Here is a 22,061-nt window from a genome sequence, read left to right on the forward strand (position 1 = left end):
TGGACAGTGTAACCTGCGCAGAAAGGATCGAGACAGCCAGAGAGCTCCCTTACAGCCAATCATCACCAAACAGCCCCTGGAGTTGGTAGCCCTGGACCATGTGAAGCTGGTTCCAAGTCAGTCAGGCTACCTCTATGCCCTTACCATTGTGGGCCACTATTCAAGATTCCTGGTGGTTGTGCCCGTCAAAGATCTAATGGCCAGGACAGCGGCCAGAGCATTCCAACAGCACTTCTGTAGACCACATGGTTATCCTGAGAGGGTGCTGACAGACCATGGTCCAGCTTTCGAGGCAGAAGTGTTCCATGAATTTTGCAACTTATATGGGTGTAAGAAGATCCGGACAACACCTTATCACCCACAGACCAACGGAATGTGTGAGAAGATGAACCAGGTTGTGATTGATTTACTGAAAACATTGCCCTTGGAGGAGAGAAATCTGTGGCCAGAAAAGTTGCCCGATCTGGTGGATCTCTACAAGCATATCCCAGTATCCCAGTGAACTCTACCAACTGTACTCCAGCGTACCTGATGAGAGCAAGGCCTGGTAAGCTGCCTATTGACTTGGACATGGGAGTCCTGATGCCTGAAGTAACGACACCAGATGCTGACTGGGACAAGGAGAGGCAGCAGCAGTACAGAAGGGTACAGGAGTGTGTGGAGAAGAGTCTGGCTCAGGCAAGGCAGAAGCAGGAGAGACTTTATAACCAAAATGCACCTGCTGTTCCTTATTCGCCGGGAGAACAAGTTCTCAAAAGAAAAAGAAGACTGCATAAGCTGGATGATCAATGGGAAGAGGAGCCCTATACAATTCTGCCCTCGAACTTTGATAATGCCAAAGTATGCCTTGTTAGCAAAGATGGAGGAGAGACCTCTGCAGCGGTATCCAGGGATCACTTGAAGTTATGCCCTGACCAGTTGAAAGAAAAAGCGGGAGGATCAGATAACATCCCACCTACAGAGGAAGAAAAGACAGTCCGTACCATGCTCGGAGAGTTCCCTGCGAATTGGACTAGAGTTAATGATGCAATCGTGGTGCCGGTGTTGTTATTTCCCCAAGTAGAAGCACAGGAGAATAGGACTCAAGAAGACCTTGAAGATCGAGAAAATCAGGCAACAGAGGCCACACCAGCAGTGGAGTCAGAGAACCCTCGCCCTGCCAGTGGTGAACCTGTAGTGCCCGTGGTGAGTCCAAGAGTTCACAGACCAGTTAGTGTCCCCGTGCCATGTAGAACTACTAGGAGGATATCTAGAACATTACACACCACACCGGTAGTTAGAACCAGACAAACAGTAAGGCCCACTACAGTACCAGTGTTACGCAGATCCACTCGTACCACACAGGGTGTACTACCAGTTAGGTTCCGTATCTAAAGTAAATGTGAATCTTGAAATTGAATGTATCTGTTTACTAAGTTTTGTACCTACAGGTAACCTGTAAGAGTTTCCTTGGAAATTGCTAAGTTTTGTTCATGGACACTGAACCACAGGACTTGTGTGTGGTCAAAAACTTTCTTTGTAAATATTTACCATTTGCCAGGAATGGACCATGGACATTGATGTTGGACTTGTCATCATAGGACCATTTTTGCAGCAATTGGTTTTTGTACATTTTTCTCTTTTTCAAATCTTGCACAATTATTGTTGTTTAAATGTTTATATGTTGTTTTTCATGTTTTTGTTCAGCCCATGAGTGCTGACTTGCACTAGGGGGGAATGTGGCGCCCCCAGGGGTATGGTCGCCACACTACCTTTGCATTCCTCCAGGGGAGGGTAATGCCAGGCTTGGAAGCAGTGATGGGTCTCTCCAGCAGTTAACCTAATGCATGCAACACAGTTCCACTCCGGGCCACCAGGGGGAACTCTGAACCAGGATTGAGGAGCAGAGTACTCTCTGAGGGTCAGGAGAAAGGAGTGGGCAGATAGTGTGAGGAGGTCCACGTGTGCAGACGTGTGGAGTGGGGTGGAGGTTGAGCTCTGGGAGGAGAGCTCCCTCACCGCTAGAGCGCAAAGACTGGAGCCTGGTCTCCACGGTGGTACGGATACTAACGGTCCTGCCACAGATACCAGAGGAGTAGGAGGCTGTAAATGCCCTGCTCTCACCAAAGACTTGGGACACAACAGCAATTGAATAGAGAGCCAAGACTCAGGAGAGGAGTCCCCGAGAGAGGCTACAGCTGTCTGTCATACAAGTTCTAGGAACATCTGAACACAGGCATTTCAGAGTAACTAAGTACTGGAGTGCTTAACACTACAAAGTGCTAGGAAGGAGACTGCACAGCCCATCTGCTGAGAGAGAGATCTGTAGCATCGCTTGGAAAACTGACAGGTTGGTCACACTCGTCAAATATAGTGTGACCAACTTTTTACTATTGAGGCTGTCTATGCGGCATCAGTAGTAAAAAGATATAAAGTTTAAAATAATAAATAAAGAATCATTATTCTTACCTTCCAGCGTCCCACGCAGCGTTCCCGGCGAGACCGCAACGTCATCAAAGGTCATTGTCGCAAGACATCGCTGGGAACGGGACTTGCCGGGAGCATCACTGAGGCCTGGTGACGCTGCGAGGGATGCTGGAAGGTGAGAATAACACAATTTTTTATTTTAATTCTTATTTTTACAGGGATATGGTACCCAGAGCCTGGAAGAGAATCTCCTCTCCTCCAGACCCTGGGAACCATCCGCACATTTTCCGCTTACTTTGCGCATGGTGGGCACAGTCACATGCGGAAAGTAAGCGGAACAATGCATTCCTATGTATGCAGAATTCCCGTGATTCCGCACAAAGAAAGAGCATGCTGCATATTTTTCCACGATGCGATTCCAACGCAGAAGAATACGCAGCAATAGCACAGCATGTGCAGAATGCCATAGGATTGCATGGGATGCTTTTTTTTGGCGGAAAAAAAATGCTACGCGTGCAAACAGCTTAAAAGTAACTGTGTACATACCATTAAAGAAAAATTGAGAATTTTTCCAATTAACTCTTGGCTTTGTCTTCAAAAACCTGAACGTGGAAATCTACTTACAGAAGACGTCCACACATGACAGGAAAAAGCTAATAGGGATCCAGACCAGCAACAAAATTAGCATGGATAATGCATATTTGATTCATATTTCACCCTATGCATTGCAAAGGGTAAGATACACAGACAGAAGAGGCCCCTGTGCATACCAGCATATGGCCCCTTTGCAGTCCAAGAGATCATCATAATGCACAACTCCACCTGCTTTACAGGTAGAAATGGGCACCCTTATCACTTGGGCCTCAGTGACGGCTGCACAGGTTGCACTAATGGTATGCCCAACTGATTCACAGCAAAAAAAAAAAATGCAGTGAGAAATTACCACTGATCCATTTCCACAAAAAGTATTTGTGTGTTTCGGGTAACTGGGTAAGTTCAGACAGAGCTATTTTGCTTTTTTTTCCCTTTTTTTTTTTTAAACTACATCGGAGACAAAATTAGGGTCATAAAACTCAGCCGTAAATGGGGAAAACAAACATATTGTCTTCAAGTCATTTTTGTCTACATGGAAAAAAAAGTGACACAAACTCTTGTGTCTTTTTCCACTTGTCTGTGGAAAAAAAAAACTGACACGGCTTGGTTCAATGTTATTCAATAGAGCAGTTTAGATTACTTTTTTTTCCCCAATTGGAGAGATTAAACCTATATAAAAAAATGCAGTATGCACTAGTCTCTTCCAAAATTCAGATGAGGCTTGCCTATTTAAATCTACGGGTCTGCGGGAAAATAAAATCCTCCCTTAATGTATGAACTCTGTATGCCATCTGATGTTTAAGGTAACATTGCAATTCTTAGCATAGGAAACTGTACTTGACCTTACACATTTTATTCACTGCTGATGCATAAAAAAAGGTCATGCAGATAGCTAACAGATGAAAAATTGTTTTTTTTCTGGATGAAAATCAGACAATTTTTTTTTACGAGCTCGTCTGAACAACGCCTTAACCATAGCAATGATAAAATTGATCCATGCCTCCCCCAATGGGCCATTAGCTTCACTATATAGTGTAAGATAACAGTACATATATATATATATAATACTAGAAGATACAAGGTAAGCACGCTGCATAATAATGAACTCACCTTGTATAATATTACATTGCAGGTTTGCACAAATCGGATTTTAGTACTCAGAATCTGAGCCCCTTCCAGAGTCCTGGAGGTTTTGCAAAGTATCCTCATGTGATCCCCTGGCTCTTCACTAGAGTTGAGCGATACCGTCCGATACTTCAAAGTATCGTATCGGATGGTATCGGCCGATCTTTAAAAAAAGTATCGGTATCGCCGATTCCGATACCGGAAGTCCCATTCAAGTCTATGGGACTTCCGGTATCGGAATAAGAAAAACCCTTTCCTGCCCTTGTACAGCCTCTCTGGGGTCTGTACGGGCCTTTCGGGGGGCTGTGCCGGCCTGCCAGGGGGTCTGTGCAGGCTCCGGTGGTCTGTGCCGGCCTGCCGGTGGTCTGTGCAGGCTCCGGGGGGCTGTGCCGGCCTGCCGGGGGGCTGTGCCGGCCTGCCGGGGGGCTGTGCAGGCTCCGGGGGGCTGTGCCGGCCTGCCGGGGGGCTGTGCCGGCCTGCCGGGGGGCTGTGCCGGCCTGCCGGTGGTCTGTGCAGGCTCCGGGGGTCTGTGCAGGCATCGTCCGATGGGACTACAAGTCCCATCGGGCGATGCCTGCTACCATGACAGTGATTGACACATTAGCCAATGATGGGACAGTAGTAGTCCCATCATCCGGCTAATGTGTTAAATGTAAAAAAAAAAAAAAAAATTACATGCTACATACATACAACATGCATACTACATACATGCTACATTCATACTACATACTACATACATGCTACATTCATACTACATAAATACTACATGCAACATACATACTACATATATACTACATGCATGCTACATACATACTGCATGCTACATACATACCACATATATACTACATACATACTACATGCATGCTACATGCATGCTACATGCTACATACATAACACATATATACTACATGCATGCTACATACATACTACATGCTACATACTACATATATACTACATGCATGCTACATACTACATGCTACATACATACTACATGCATGCTACATACATACTACATACTACATATATACTACATACATACTACATACATACTACATACATACTACATGCATGCTACATACATGCTACATACATACCACATACATACTACATACATACCACATATATACTACATACATACAATACATTCATACAATACATACATAGACATACAGTACATATAACATAGAGTAACATACTTACCAATACTTGTCACATTGTTCCCCGAAGCCATTGTCTATTCCGGGATAAATATTAACATAACAAACCACAAAAATACTCACCCACGATCCGAAGCAGTCCACGAGTGTGTCCCACGACGATCTTGGGTAGAGAACTGCAGCATCAGATGATGCTGCCGTTCTCTACGGGCTGCAGGAATCCAATGACGGAAGGTAGGTATCCTTCCGCACTGTATTCCTCCGCCACTTAAAAAAAAAAAAGTCCCTAGTCTCACTTTATGCCATTGCTGTGTGGGAAATTCCCACACAGCAATGGCATAAAGTGAGACTAGGGACTTTTTTTTTTTAAGTGGCGGAGGAATACAGTGCGGAAGGATACCTACCTTCCGTCATTGGATTCCTACAGCCCGTAGAGAACGGCAGCATCATCTGATGCTGCAGTTCTCTACCCAAGATCGTCGTGGGACACACTCGTGGACTGCTTCGGATCGTGGGTGAGTATTTTTGTGGTTTGTTATGTTAATATTTATCCCGGAATAGACAATGGCTTCGGGGAACAATGTGACAAGTATTGGTAAGTATGTTACTCTATGTTATATGTACTGTATGTCTATGTATGTATTGTATGAATGTATTGTATGTATGTAGTATATATGTGGTATGTATGTAGCATGTAGTATGTATGTGGTATGTATGTAGCATGCATGTAGTATGTATGTAGTATGTATGTAGCATGCAGTATGTATGTAGCATGTATGTAGTATGTATGTAGTATATATGTAGTATGTATGTAGTATGTATGTATGTAGTATGTATGTATGTAGTATGTATGTAGCATGCAGTATGTATGTAGCATGTATGTAGTATGTATGTAGTATATATGTAGTATGTATGTAGTATGTATGTAGTATGCATGTAGCATGCAGTATGTATGTAGCATGTATGTAGTATGTATGTAGTATATATGTAGTATGTATGTAGTATGTATGTAGTATGTATGTATGTAGTATGTATGTAGCATGCAGTATGTATGTAGCATGTATGTAGTATGTATGTAGTATATATGTAGTATGTATGTAGTATGTATGTAGTATGTATGTATGTAGTATGTATGTAGCATGCAGTATGTATGTAGCATGTATGTAGTATGTATGTAGTATATATGTAGTATGTATGTAGCATGCATGTAGTATGTATGTAGTATGTATGTAGCATGCAGTATGTATGTAGCATGTATGTAGTATGTATGTAGTATATATGTAGTATGTATGTAGTATGTATGTAGTATGTATGTATGTAGTATGTATGTAGCATGCAGTATGTATGTAGCATGTATGTAGTATGTATGTAGTATATATGTAGTATGTATGTAGTATGTATGTAGTATGTATGTAGTATGTATGTATGTAGCATGCAGTATGTATGTAGCATGTATGTAGTATGTATGTAGTATATATGTAGCATGCATGTAGTATGTATGTAGCATGCATGTAGTATTTTTTTTTTTTTTTTTTTTTTTAACATTTAACACATTAGCCGGATGATGGGACTACTACTGTCCCATCATTGGCTAATGTGTCAATCACTGTCATGGTAGCAGGCATCGCCCGATGGGACTTGTAGTCCCATCGGACGATGCTTGCACAGACCCCCGGACATCAGCACAGCCCCCCGGCAGGCCGGCACAGCCCCCCGGCAGGCCGGTACAGACCCCCACAGGGTGCACAGACCACCGGCAGGCCGGCACAGCCCCCCGGCAGGCCGGTACAGACCCCGGGCAGTCCACACAGCCCCCCGGCAGGCCGGCACAGCCCCCCGGCAGGCCGGCACAGCCCCCCAGCAGGCCGGCAGAGACCCCCGGAAGGCCCGAAATGACGGCGCATCATGATGCGCACACACTGCGCATCATGATGACGTCAGGCCGTCAATCAACTGAACTTCCGATTCCGATGCCGAATTCCGATATTGAAAAAATATCGGAAGTCGGTATCGGAATTCCGATACAGCAAGTATCGGCCGATACCCGATACTTGCGGTATCGGAATGCTCAACACTACTCTTCACAGGTGCAGCAGTAGTTATAATTACAACATGGAGCCTGCTGTAATGGAGATATTGCTCTCCTCCTAGACGTTACCTTCATTATCTTGTAAAGTAGATCTCATTTTTGTCTTTGCGCTTTGGTAATGAAAATGCTACAGAATTTTTTGTTTCATCTTATCAGTAATAAATACAGTAGATTCCCCTTCCCCATGTAAGAGGTAGGCACCGGACCAGTCCAACCACCAGTGAAATATTTTTAAAACCCTGTTGGAAAAAAAAATGCCCTTTGAACAACCCTAAGGCCACATGCACACATTGAGTATTTGGTGAGTTTTTTACCTCAGTATGTCTAAGGCTAGTTTCACACTAGCGTTTATGAGCGCAGCGACGGCCTGCGCACGGCCGCCGCTAAGCCCCGCCCCTGCCGCGCCTCCGCCGGTAGCTCCGCCCACCGGCGCATGACGCTGCATGCGCCCTGCGTCCCCTATCTTTATCACTGGGGGCGCAGGCCGTGCGCAGTATGCGTTTGGCGGCGCATGCGTCCTTTTGACGGTGCGCCGACCTGCGCCAAACGCAACCTGCTGCAGTTTGGTTGCGTCGGCGCACCGTCAAAAAGGCGCATGCGCCGCCAAACGCATACTGCGCACGGCCTGCGCCCCCTGTGATAAAGATAGGGGACGCAGGGCGCATGCAGCGTCATGCGCCGGTGGGCGGAGCTACCGGCGGGCGCGGCAGGGGGCGGGGCTTAGCGGCGGCCGTGCGCAGGCCGTCGCTGCGCTCATAAACGCTAGTGTGAAACTAGCCTAAGCCAAAACCAAGAGTGGGTGAAAGATCCAGAAGTGGTGCAAATGTTTCTATTATGCTTTCCCTCTGACCGTTCCACTCCTGGTTTTGGCTCACAAATACTGGGGTAAAAAACTCACCAAATACTCAATATGTGCACATTGCCTAAGGCTACTTTCACACTTGCGTTTTTCTGCTGTGCGTTTTTTGCGCACACAAACGCATGAAAAAAACGCATCATGCGTTTGTGCGTTTTTTTACGGGTTTTGGTGCGGTTTTTTAAAAACACATGCTTTTTTGTGCATACGTGCGCATTACAATGCCACCGTATGCGCACCCATAGACATTGCGCGCGCATGCATTTTTGGGGGCAAGTCGGACGCACAAAAAATCGCACACTACAAAAAAACGCATGTGCATACAAACGCGTACAAACGCATGTGTATGCACACCTATGCGCACCCATGTAAAAGATATGGGAAAAAAACGCATGCGTTTTTTTGCGCTAAAAAACAGCGCAAAAAACGCAAGTGTGAAACCAGCCTAAGTTGCACATTTTACATTGAAATCAGTAGAAGATGATTTTTGAATTGTCTTACTTTCTGCAGAAATTGCTTATTTTCTGCAGCTAAAAATCCACATGTAATCATAATCTAAGGGCATGTTTGTACAGTGTTTTTATTTACAAGGTATATGAAACAAAATCTGCATACAAAAAAAAGCTACACTTGTAATGTGTGTCGTATTCATTCGATTTTTGCTTCAGTTAAGATTCGGTTGGTGGTTATGTAGTGACCCAGTCCAGAGTGTGTCCGTTCCTTTAAGTAATACTGAATTGTGAGTAGCTTTTGTACACTACAGCTGGCTCCCTACATTATTTGTGAGCTGTAAGGCCATGTGCACACGATGCAGATATCCAGCGGATCCGCAGCGGATTTTACCGCGCAGAAACGCTGCATATCCGCATTGTGTTGTACAGTAGCATGTAAATCAATAAAAAAAAAAAAATCGCTGTGCAGACGCTGCAGATTTTTCCGAGCGGTTTTCTTGTGGTTCAAAATATGCAGCATGTCACTTCTTTTGTGCGGTTTTCCACCTGCTCCATTCTCCAAATCCGCAGGGGGAAATCTGCAGGGGAAAACCACACAAAAACCGCAAGAAAACCGCAAGAAAAAATCCGCAGGAAAAATGCAGGTCATTTGACCTGCTGATTTCTTCAATTCTGCGCGGAAAAATCGGCAGGGCAAAAAAGTATGTGTGCACTTAGCCTTAGGCCGGGGTCACACTAACCGACGCAAAACACGGTCCGTAGTTTACATGCGTAATACGGATGAATGACCCCTAAATAGTGCTCCGTATGTCATCCGTAAGCAAGGTGTGGTCGCGTATTTTGCGCATGTCAGCATCCGTATGTAATCCGTATGCCGAGATTTTCTCGCCGGCTTGGAAAATGGACATATAATGGAGCCCTATGACAGGGTTTCTAACAGAAAAGAAAGAATAGATATAGACACATAGAATATATATATACACACAAGTCATTGAGACAAACATATATATATATATATATATATATATATTTCATAGAGTTCTTCATAGCAGAATAGCCGCTAAATCAATTGACGGCTTCTGTCAAATCATTCCCCAACCCGACATGAAATGACACATGGTTTACATACAGCAAACCATTTCATTTCATGTTTTTTTTTTTTACATGTCCCTGACTAATAATTAGATGAGGGTTTGCGTGCAAAATTTTGGATGTGTAGGTGTTATTTTAAGGGGTTAATTCATTGTAAAAAATGTGTGGGCTCCCGCTGTGATTTGTCAACCAGAAAGGTTAAGCAGGTGAGTGAGGGCAGATTTTAATAGCCATGAAAGGGACCATTGTTTTTGCCCCCCCCCCGGCTACAAAAATCTGCCCCCAGACACCCCAGAAATGGTGCATCTATAAGATGTGCCAATTCTGGCAATTATCCTCTCTATTCCCATTGCCCTGTAGTGGTGGCGAATGGGTTAATATAACAAAGGGTTGATGTCACCATTCGATTGTAAGGTGACATTAAGCCGATTAATAATGGAGAGGTGTCAATAAGACACTGATCCATTATTAACCCTATACTAAGAAAGGGTTAAAAACCACACACAGACATCAATTAAAAAGTCATTTAATGAAATAAATACCCCAAGTTTTTGACAAATTTTTATTAATTTATTAACTATTTATTAAATTTAAATGGTTTACAATGAGGACCGGTGCTAATGCGACCAGCCCCACTGTAAACTAAACAGATCAGCCGGGGACTCCCCACAGCCTCAGTGACGTCAGCAGGAGTCCCCCGGCTGATCTGTGAATGAACTAATGACCGTGGGAAAAAAGTCTGAAACTTTCCCACGGTAATTAGATCATCTACAGGCAGCCATTGAGGCTGTGCAGAGCTGAATCAATTCATTTAGTAGTAGTTTACAGTGGGGCTGGTCGCATTAGCACCGGTCCTCATTGTAAACTATTTAACCCCTTCTGATGGATTGCAGCGTGGAACATGACTGAAAGGCGGAGAGGTAAGGATATTGGTCATTTTTTATGGTTTTTTTTTGAAGGTCATGGTTTTTTTGGGATTATCAGACTAATAAAAATTTGTCAAAAACTTGGGGTATTTATTTCATTAAATGACTTTTTAATTAAAGTCTGTGTGTGGTTTTTAACCCTTTCTTAGTATAGGGTTAATAATGGATCGGTGTCTTATTGACACCTCTCCATTATTAATCGGCTTAATGTCACCTTGCAATCGAATGGTGACATTAACCCTTTGTTATATTAACCCATTCGCCACTGCTACAGGGCAATGGGAATAGAGAGGATAAGTGCCAGAATTGGCACATCTTATAGATGCGCCAATTCTGGGGTGTCTGGGGGCAGATTTTTGTAGCCGGGGGGGCCAAAAACAATGGTCCCTTTCATGGCTATTAAAATCTGCCCTCACTCACCTGCTTAACCTCTCTGGTTGACAAATCACAGCGGGAGCCCACACATTTTTTACAATGAATTAACCCCTTAAAATAACACCTACATCTCCAAAATTTTGCACACAAACCCTCATCTAATTATTAGTCAGGGACATATAAAAAAAAGCATGAAATGAAATGGTTTACTGTATGTAAACCATGTGTCATTTCATGTCGGGTTGGGGAATGATTTGACAGAAGCCGGCAATTGAATTAGCGGCTATTCTGCTATGAAGAACTCTGTGAAATATAAATATATATATATAGATATGTGTGTGTCTCAATGACATGTACTGTATATATATATATTTGTATTCTATGTGTATATATCTATTCTTTTGTTTCTTTATTAAACCTGTCAGTGTGAGTTTACTGCATAGCGCACTGAATTGCCGGATTTTAAAAAAGACACTGGGTGCGTATTTCTCGCAAGTCACGTGTGGTCCATGTGTAATGCGTATTTTTAGCGCACCCATAGACTTTCATTGGTGTACTATGCTGACAATCGCAGCATGCTGCGATTGGCATGGACCGTAGAATACGGGTGAGAAATATACGACTGTTGGGAGCTGCCCCATAGAGAATCATTTGTCCGTGTGTAATGCGTGCTTTTAATGCCTCTCACTCGTCCGTATTCCTCTCTAGTGTGACCCCGGCCTTATTCTCCATTTTTAGTCACCTTTATTTTAGATGCAATGCATTTCTCGTTTGCTGTGTTCTGTCGCCATCTAATGGTGAAAGTGTATAATGACTCAATTATTGTTTTGTAAGGATCTTGTCATGATCCAGCATGGATCTGACAAATTAAATGGATAAGGCCGGTTTCACATTAGCGCTTTTTAAGCGCACGCACGGCCGGGGGTAGCTCCGCCCCCGAGCCGGCTCTCTGCCCGGCGTGCCCGCCCCTTGCTTGTAGCGCCGCCTACTAGCGGACAGCGGCGCCTGCGATCGGCGCACCCTATCTTTAGCATAGGGTGCGCAGATGGTGCGCAGGCCGTGCGCTAGTTGCGCTTTGACCTGCGCTGCGCACTTTTGACGGTGCGCCGTGCGCGCCAAAATCAAACTTTTCGGATTTTGGCGCGCACGGCGCACCGTCAAAAGTGCGCAGCGCAGGTCAAAGCGCAACTAGCGCACGGCCTGCGCACGATCTGCGCACCCTATGCTAAAGATAGGGTGCGCCGATCGCAGGCGCCGCTGTCCGCTAGTAGGCGGCGCTACAAGCAAGGGGCGGGCACGCCGGGCAGAGAGCCGGCTCGGGGGCGGAGCTACCCCCGGCCGTGCGTGCGCTTAAAAAGCGCTAATGTGAAACCGGCCTAAGTGAACTTTTTTTCCTTTGGCTAGATGCCAAAGTGATGTGATTGCCCCCGGTGGCTATTAGAATTATTGCACGTGGTGTCGTTCATTCTGGGTTGCCCCGGTGGTGGTAAGTGGTATCGCTCTTTGGTTAAGTGCACGTGATTAAGTAACAGGTGTGAATGCTCTATAAATGAGTGCCAGGTGTATCAATCACTGTTGGTGATATTGTGTGTTAGTCATTCACAAGGAAGCCTGGGTGAATGAAGGAGCTGAACATGAGTCCTGCACAGTCCAGCCAGAGGGGACGAGTGGCAGCTAGGTGGTCTGCAAGAAGGGCTGGCATGGCGTGGAGGAGTCCCAGTTTATGGTGTTGGCAGGAAGTCCTTGCATGGCTTGGTGGAGTGACGACTATGGAGAGAGTTGCACTCAGCATGCGGGACTTGGTTGCTGAGAGCTGGACTCAAGCATGCTTGACTTTTTGGGCAGGAGCTGAACTCATCTTTGGGACTCTATTACTGGACTTCTGCAATTGGTGGTGGACTCTGCTCCAAGGCTGCACTATGGTGAAGGATCCAGTTATGGTGATGGATCCGGGTGGAGAAGATGCACACAGGTGGTGGGCTCTGTTGCTAGGAGCGTATGCAACAGGGCAAAGCTAAGTGGTGTTTCCCCTGTTTTGTCATCTTTCCTAATGTGTGTTTTAGTGCAGTGGTGGGATTAGTTTCCGCACCGACCAATTCCCTAGTGAGGGTTTAGGTCAGGACGAGCTAGGGTTTGTAGGTTCCTGTTGCGCGCCCGGTGCAGAACCGGCATAGGGAATGTTAGGAGTGCAGGGACACTGGCTCAGGGGAGCTCAGGAGGTCTCCACTTCCCTATTCCCTATCGCAGGGCCCACCATTGTTAATGTTACCCAGGTTCCCCCTTTATTATTTAAATTCGCCTTACTGGAGGCGGAGTTTCCAGATTTACGTGTATACCTAAATTCGCCAGTTGGAGGTGGCGTATCCAGCTGCATGTTTTATTTAAATTCGCCCCACTGGAGGCGATGTATCCAGGGTCACGGGTGTCTTATGGGTTCGCCTTGCAGTACTCGCTGTGTCCAAACACACGTGACCGTGACAGATCTGAGATGTGAATTCGGTCTCCTATTGGCCAGCTCCTAGTCACATGGTCAATAGGATGAGCTGTTTTCCAGGCAAGGCTAGAATGTTCTTTAGTCTGAGGGATGCCTTCAGGGAGAGCAGAACACACATGGAGGAGGTTTTTACCTCAAGATCTCTTGCAGGCCTAAAAGCCTGAGTTCCCTCTATCCTGTACAGAAATCAATCTAAAGTCTTTATGACAGGATTCACCACATCTAAAGTATTTATGACAGGAATTCACCACATATAAAGTATTGCTGACAGGATTCACCACAGTTTCTACATTCACCTAGAAGTACTTGTGCACATGCCGTGACACACTGTGGAGATAACCCAAAGTACAGGTCTGTAACCTCTAATTGCTGTGTCTACCTCCCTCTGTAAAATACCATAAGACACTGTCCAGTGCTCCTAAAGCTCCAGACCCCAATCACATCTCAGCATCTAAAAAAGTGTGAACTGTAATTGCCGTGGACTACCCATGAGAGACTGTTCCTTATTTGTTCCAAGTTATAATTCCCATTCCTGCTGAAGTAAAAGCACCGGTTATCCCCGAGACTGGTGTGTGTCATAATTCCTTCGGCTGCGGACATCGTGTGGGGTTGGATAGCATGGAACGTTCAGCCTGGTCATTACAGTTATATAGGTGAATATGACATAATTATGCAGCGTCAAAAAGTTAACAAAAACTCATTGTGGGAAAATAAACTAAGGCCACGTGCGCATATTGAATATTTGGTGAGTTTTTTTGTAAGCCAAAACCAGGAGTGGGTAAAAATGCAGAAGTGGTGCATGGGTTTCTATTATACGTTTCTTCTGATTGTTCAATTGCTCCGAATGCAATTATACATTTTTCTGGTGTGATTATAGTCCACAGTTTGCCCAATGCAATTATTTTTTTTGTTTCACTTTTCCTTATCTCCATTGACTTCGGTGGAGAAAATAACACAATTGAAAACTGCATGTAAAAAATCTTTAGAGAATTACATGACTGTATAAAAAATCTGTGTAGACCCTCTTACTGTCTGATTTTGCTATGAGTTACTATAGCACTGTACCAAATGTATGTACTAAATGCAGATTTCACCCTATTCATTGCAACTGATAAAAACCACAGCGAAAATCTGCTTAAAGAATTGACACAGATTTAAAAATCTAGAGTGCAAGTCAATTTCCACACTCAAATCTGCAGCATGCGGATAACATTTCTTATCCATTTTATGACCAAGCACATTTCATTTTATTTTGTATATGGCTTTAAAAACATTTAATGTTTGGGAATTCATACAATGTTTGCGGTCTAAGGGGTAAGGTTTCTCCTTGTGGAGAGTGACATACCAGCTCTGGCTTGTCAAGGTAAGGAGGCTTATTCACCGTGCAATGCTCCTCTGGGAAATTTAATATATTGAAGAGGCAATTTGCATACAATGTTTGCATCATTTGCTTAATTTATACCTGGTATGCAAATTTATGTTATATTTATACTTTCCTTTTATTCATCTTAACTTTTGTCTTACATGTTGTTCAGCATTCATTCAGAAGTCCGATTTTCTTGCTTACGAGAAAATAGGACTGATTATTTTGATCAGAATCTGATCAGACTTTGACCAGAGATTGAATCGAGTGTCAACTGATTTTCTTGTACATGGAGAAACTGAAAAAGAAAAATGTTTCCACCTTCTTCATTCTGACAGTCCGTGAAAATCGGACAGCACTTGCAGTCCGATTTTTCCAGACCTGTAGACTTGCAGTGCAGATTTTGATCCAACCCTTGGATAAAAATCGTTTCTGCCCCCTGTGATTTTCTGTACAGCTTTGTGTGCAAAAAATCACGGACATGTGAATGAGTGCTATTTGTGAAAATCATAGCACTCATTTGAAAAAACTGGATGTCTGAATGAGCCCTAAGTATTATATATTTTTTTCGACAGGGTTTGTACTTGAAACAACAACATGGATCAGCAGTGCCTTTTTTATTTGATTTTTTTTGGGGGGAGGGAGGATGGACATTTCAACATTCAAATATTTTTTTACTACCTGATTTTCCTTGTGACTGCAGCTGGTATATTAGTCCCAGTTACAGGAGAAATTCAGTCACCTGGCTGCATAAAATAACTCACTTAAGTTGTTCCCACAATGAACATCTTACAGTTCCAGCAAAGTGGATGGGACTTGTAGAAATCTCGCGCCCACTGTACTCAGCGCAAACTGATCTGCGATGTGCATTTAAAATCCGCAACATTTCAACTTCTCCTGCGGGTAGGCTGAATTTTATGTGTGGATTTTCTCAATAGACTTGTGTCTCCCAAGGGTGGTTTGCGTGTTAATGACCAGGCCAACTTTTACAATTCTGACCACTGTACCTTTATGAGGTAATAACTCTGGAACGCTTCCATAGATCCTGGTGATTGTTTTCTCGTGACATATTGTACTTCATGTTAGTGGTAACATTTCTTTGATATAACTTGTGTTTATTTGTGAAAAAAACAAAAATTTGGTGAAAATTTTGAAAATGTCCCAATTTTCCAACTTTGAATTTTCATGCCCTTAAATCACAGAGATACGGTACACAAAATACCTAATAAGTAACATTTCCTACATGTTTACTTTACATCAGCACAATTTTGGAACCAAATTTTTTTTCCTTTTGTTAGGAAGTTATAAGGGTTAAAAGTTGACCAGCGATTTTTCATTTTTACATCACCATTTTTTTTTTAAGGGACCACACGCAGCAATGGCATAAAGTGAGACTAGGGACTTTTTTTTTTTTTTAAGTGGCGGAGGAATACAGTGCGGAAGGATACCTACCTTCCGTCATTGGATTCCTGCAGCCCGTAGAGAACGGCAGCAACAGCTGATGCTGCAGTTCTCTACCCAAGATCGTCGTGGGACACACTCGTGGACTGCTTCGGATCGTGGGTGAGTATTTTTGTGGTTTGTTATGTTAATATTTATTCCGTAAAAGACAATGGCTTCGGGGAACAATGTGACAAGTATTGGTAAGTATGTTACTCTATGTTATATGTACTGTATGTCTATGTATGTATTGTATGAATGTATTGTATGTAGTATATATGTGGTATGTATGTAGCATGTAGTATGTATGTAGCATGCAGTATGTATGTAGCATGCATGTAGCATGCAGTATGTATGTAGCATGCATGTAGCATGCAGTATGTATGTAGCATGCATGTAGTATATATGTAGCATGTAGTATATATGTAGCATGTAGTATGTATGTAGCATGTAGTATGTATGTAGCATGCATGTAGCATGTAGTATGTATGTAGCATGTAGTATGTATGTAGCATGCATGTAGCATGTATGTAGCATGTAGTATGTATGTAGCATGCATGTAGTATGTATGTAGCATGTAGTATGTATGTAGCATGCATGTAGTATGTATGTAGCATGTAGTATGTATGTAGCATGTAGTATGTATGTAGCATGTAGTATGTATGTGGTATGTATGTAGCATGTAGTATGTATGTAGTATGTATGTGGTATGTAGCATGTAGTATGTATGTAGTATGCATGTAGTATGTATGTAGCATGCATGTAGTATGTATGTAGCATGCATGTAGTATGTATGTAGCATGTAGTATGTATGTAGCATGCATGTAGCATGCATGTAGTATATATGTATGTGGTATGTATGTGGTATGTAGTATGTATGTAGCATGCATGTAGTATGTATGTAGTATTTTTTTTTTTTTAACATTTAACACATTAGCCGGATGATGGGACTACTACTGTCCCATCATTGGCTAATGTGTCAATCACTGTCATGGTAGCAGGCATCACCAGATGGGACTTGTAGTCCCATCGGACGATGCTTGCACAGACCCCCGGACATCAGCACAGCCCCCCCGGCAGGCCGGCACAGCCCCCCGGCAGGCCGGTACAGACCCCCACAGGGTGCACAGACCACCGGCAGGCCGGCACAGCCCCCCGGCAGGCCGGTACAGACCCCCACAGGGTGCACAGACCACCGGCAGGCCGGTACAGACCCCGGGCAGTCCACACAGCCCCCCGGCAGGCCGGCAGAGACCCCCGGAAGGCCGAAATGACGGCGCATCATGATGCGCACACACCGCGCATCATGATGACGTCAGGCTGTCAATCAACTTTGAACTTCCGATTCCGATATTGAAAAAATATCGGAAGTCGGTATCGGAATTCCGATACAGCAAGTATCGGCCGATACCCGATACTTGCGGTATCGGAATGCTCAACACTAGTAAGGGCTAATTCATGTTCACAGTGAAAGTTAATTTTTTCAACTACTTCTGTAATGGTCGGAACTGTAGCACATTTCCATTTAGCCGCCACTAGCAATCTAACTGCTATCAGTATGTGAGATAAGGCTCCCCTAATCATATGCGGAAACCCCTCTGTTCCAATATGTAAAATTACCATGCTAGGAGACAGTGTCAGGTCTGCCCCAAGGACTTCTAGTATTAATCTGGCAATATCCTTCCATAGATTATTCAGAGCTGGACAGTCCCACCACATGTGTTCTAGTGTCCCCCGAAGCCCCCATCTCCTCCAACATAATGGGGATTGGTCCGGACCAAATTGAGCCACTTGTACCGGAAACCTATCCCAACGAAGGTGAATTTTTTTTAGTTGTTCAAGATGGTTAAGACATGATGAGACCCGTAACACCTCTCCCAGAGCATCCCTCTAGGCCCCCGGCTCCAGGGATATACCCAGTGAATGATCCCAGAGAGACATATAAGGAAGTTTTATATCCAAATCAGGATCATTCAGAGCCCTATATAGGATGGACACTCCTTTTGGGACGGATTCTGGTATTATGAAGTATCCATTAGCTCTGCGATCTAATTTGGAGGTAAAAAAGGGTGATTCCGGTGAAGTTGACAAAAGATGGCGTATTTGTAAGTATTGATAGAAATATCTGTGTATACCTGGGTGTTTGGATGCTAAATGATCAAAGGGCAGAATCCCCGAGCTCCCCATCAAGTCCTGAAGGTTCCTAATCCCCGCCGTTATCCACACTTGTAAGTCTACAGTATATATGGAATATGTGCCTCAAGAGCTCTCAGAGACACAATACTTAGGGGGATTTTGATTGAGGACGAGGCTAATTTCCTCAAATACTGTAATGCGGCTACCATTGTTGGCAAACCTGGTGTATACCGGCTAATCTTAATAGCCTCAGCTTCCAAAACTAGGCGAGGAGAGTTCATTTTAGCACAGAATATTTCAATTTGAAGCCATCTGTGGTCCCTGTCCAAATACCACCAGTCCCTGAGTCCAGTTAGAACAGATGCTCTGTGGTATGCTAAGAGGTTCAGTATGCCCATCCCTCCACGATCATATGGATAATATTATAGGTTACTCGCGATCCTTGGCTGCTTATGTGCCCAGATATAACAATTGGCCATTCGTTGAAGCATCAGGATAATCCTATTAGGAATTTTAAAAGGGATGCACCTAAAGAAATAGATAATTTTGGGAAGTATTATCATTTTAAAGATATTGATTTTCGCTATCCATGAGGTCATAATATTATGAAGTTTAACTCTGATTTAATAGTCTTAGCTAGATTAGAGAAGTTATTATCCACTACATTTTGGGAGCTTGTTAGTGTAATTCCTAAGTATAGGATACCGTCCAGCATCCACTTAAAGGGGAATCTACTCTCGAAAGATCTGTGCAGTGCCTCTGGGACTGCAACTGGATATATAAAGGATTTCGTAGGGTTTAGTTTGTAATATGATATTTTACCAAATTCCTCCAGCACGAACATGACAGCTGAGAATGATGGCCCAATATTCTCAGATATGAGATTATGACATTGTCCGCATTAAGTCCCACTATGTGTTACCGGGCCCACTGTGATCCCCGAGATATTGGAATCTGATCTTATGCACCCAGCCAACGGTTCCATGCATAGTGCAAGCATAATGGGGGATAGGGGGCAACCTTGTCGTGTTCCATTTTTTATTTGGAAGATTCCAGACAAGAAACCTGACGACAGTACCCTACACAGGGAGTCGAATACATAGAACTAATTGCTGAGAAAATGGGACCCACAAAGCCAAATTTAGTCAAGACAGCCCGTAAATATCCCCAGTGCACCCTGTCAAATGCTTTTTCAGCATCCAGTGACAGGAATGCACTGGGGACACCAGAAAGCTCCGCCAACCTTATCAAATCCAGCATTCTCCTTGTACCGTCTTTTGCTTTGCGTCCAGCCACGAACCCTACCTGGTCCGGAGAGATCAGTGATGGAATAATCAATTTCAAACGTGACGCTAGAATCTTTGTGAATAGCTTGACATCACAGTTCAAAAGTGCTATAGGTCTAAAATTGCCTGGGACCGTGGGGATTTCCCCGGTTTAGGAAGGGTAGTGATCGTAGCCTCCAACCCGGGCTTAGACACTTTGCCCGTTTCTCTCCACGCTGTAAATATACGTAATTGTTAGGGATGGCGGAACGCACTAAATATAAATAATAGGAAGTGCGTTCGCCGCTCGGGGTCCACCGTGCAGTAGGTGTAACAACCGCTGCTGAGTAATGGCAGACTCGCTATATGGCAGTATACTGGGCTCGGGTTAAACGTCACCCGAGGTGCGCAGAGCGGACTCTGTTAAACTCACAGAGGCGCTTTAGTACCAATAAAGCATAAGTGCCGAGCCTGTTAGCTTCACAGGTCTCAGCTGGTGTACACACACGGTATATGGTCACAGGACACGGCCCAAGGCAGAGGTCGGTGTCCGTCTTGACCTACCGTGCGTGCGGCGTTGCTACCGCGGACGCCAGAAAGTGCTGCCCACTGGGAGATCGTCCCGTGGGCATGCCCAGTAGCGCGGCGAGAGGACCTAGCTTCTGGAGTGGTTTCCTACAAAGCAGGTTGCGCTACCATTGCTGGTCCCGAGGTGGCAGCAACATCCAGACCCAGAGAGCTGGTCTGAGCAGGGCGCCTGGATCGCCGAGATTGCTGTGCAAGTCCCTGAGCGGTCGGAAAGGAATGGGAGACCGCTGGATGTATGGCTCTGGATTCCCGCTGTGCAGCTGCAGGAATCTGATGCCTAACAGTAATAGAAAGGGAATCAAATCTTGTTGAAAACATCGGTAATAGACATTTGAGAATCCATCTGGACCAGGGGCCCCATATCATATAGTATGGTTTATGTGGCGCCCCTGAGGGTTCAGTCGCCACAGAGGTACTGCACCTCCTCCTGAGGTGTAGTATCCCACTCTCCAGGTAAGATGGGAACACCTGACCAGCCTCCAACACCTGCATCCCACACAACATAGTAGTGTAGCAAAACACCTTTGGTGGCTCCCTGCTTGGAACAGGAAGAGTGCTGGGAGGTGGGTGGAGCTTAGACTGCACAAGAGAGTGGGAGAATATTAGGACTAGCTCAGTCTGTGAGAGAAGCTCCCCTGAGAGGGATGGAGTGAAGGAGGTGCTGCAGCAGACTTCAGTGACCTGAAGCTGCTGGCACAGGAAAGAGAACTAGAAAGCTTGATTCTCCAGAAGGAAGAAATATTAGTGTGGAACGTAAAGAGAAGAAGAGAACTAAGGACTAGGGTCAGAGTGGAGCCCTTCCTCAAGTTCTAAGCGCATGGCCGGGGTCCCGTCCCCGAGGTTGTATGGATACTTATAGTCCTGCAGAAGACACTGGAGGAATAGAAGTTGTCACCACTTTATTCCCACACAAGACTTGGGGGCACAACAGCAACGAAAGTGAGCCGGGACTTAGTAGCAAGGAGTCCCCAAAGCAGGCTACAGCTGTCTGCCATACAAGTAGAGTTCAAATGAACATCTGAAAGGAGGAACTTGGGTTTAACACACAACTACAAGTACTTCCGCACAAGCGCTAGTGTGGAGATGTTCAGAGAAGGCACACGAAAGGGAGAGCTGGAGAGGTTAATCCAATCTGCCTGGGAGTTGGCTGAGCCCCTGATCTGGAGATCGCAGTATTAAAGCGGGCACCTGTCTGTGCCAAGAACGTGAGTAAAAGAACTGGAACTGCACTCAGCTGTCTCATTGCCTTTTTCCTGCGCCAACCCACTCAGCACTGCTACATCTCTGTGCCAGACACTGCACCATCTACTTCTCCACGCTATCTCCTCATTTGCCAACCTCATCTACTCTGCCCTGGGACTACAGTCCTGCCTGTGGAGGGCTACAACATCATTGCTGCACCACACCATCTGTCCCAGAGAAGCAACCCTGCAGCGCTGGTCAAACTGACCAGAAACCACAGGTGGCATCACGAATCATCTCAATGACTTTATCCCCATCACTCTACCCCTTTTACATGGATGCCCAGGGCCACGGACCGGGTCACCGCTACTGTGACACTTCCCTCTGAGATACCGGCCCGGTACCGAGTACCCCACAGCCCTGGCGGGCGATCCATTTATAGAGAATTGAACTTCTTCCTCAGTGAAAGGGGCATTCAAAAGCGTTAATTGATCTGGGGAAATATGGGGCAAATTAATTGA

The 22,061-nt window shown here is 44.7% G+C and overlaps 1 protein-coding gene across 3 annotated transcripts in view; it reads left to right on the forward strand.

Moving 5' to 3' along the window:
- Positions 1–3,233: 3,233 nt before the first annotated feature.
- Positions 3,234–22,061, forward strand: part of LOC141046783 (beta-1,4-galactosyltransferase galt-1-like) — a 42,830-nt gene continuing 24,002 nt past the window's right edge. Inside the window, exon 1 of one of the 3 annotated variants that reach the window (XM_073541411.1) lies at positions 3,234–3,396. The gene's annotated coding sequence lies outside the window, so the exon portion shown is untranslated. Of the gene's footprint in view, positions 3,397–3,723; positions 3,804–22,061 lie in introns of those variants that run through there. The other 2 variants (XM_073541410.1, XM_073541413.1) reach the window with 2 other exon arrangements.

Source organism: Dendrobates tinctorius, unplaced genomic scaffold (assembly GCF_039654945.1).
Source record: "Dendrobates tinctorius isolate UK_male_01 unplaced genomic scaffold, ASM3965494v1 ptg000120l, whole genome shotgun sequence".
Taxonomy (NCBI): domain Eukaryota; kingdom Metazoa; phylum Chordata; class Amphibia; order Anura; family Dendrobatidae; genus Dendrobates; species Dendrobates tinctorius.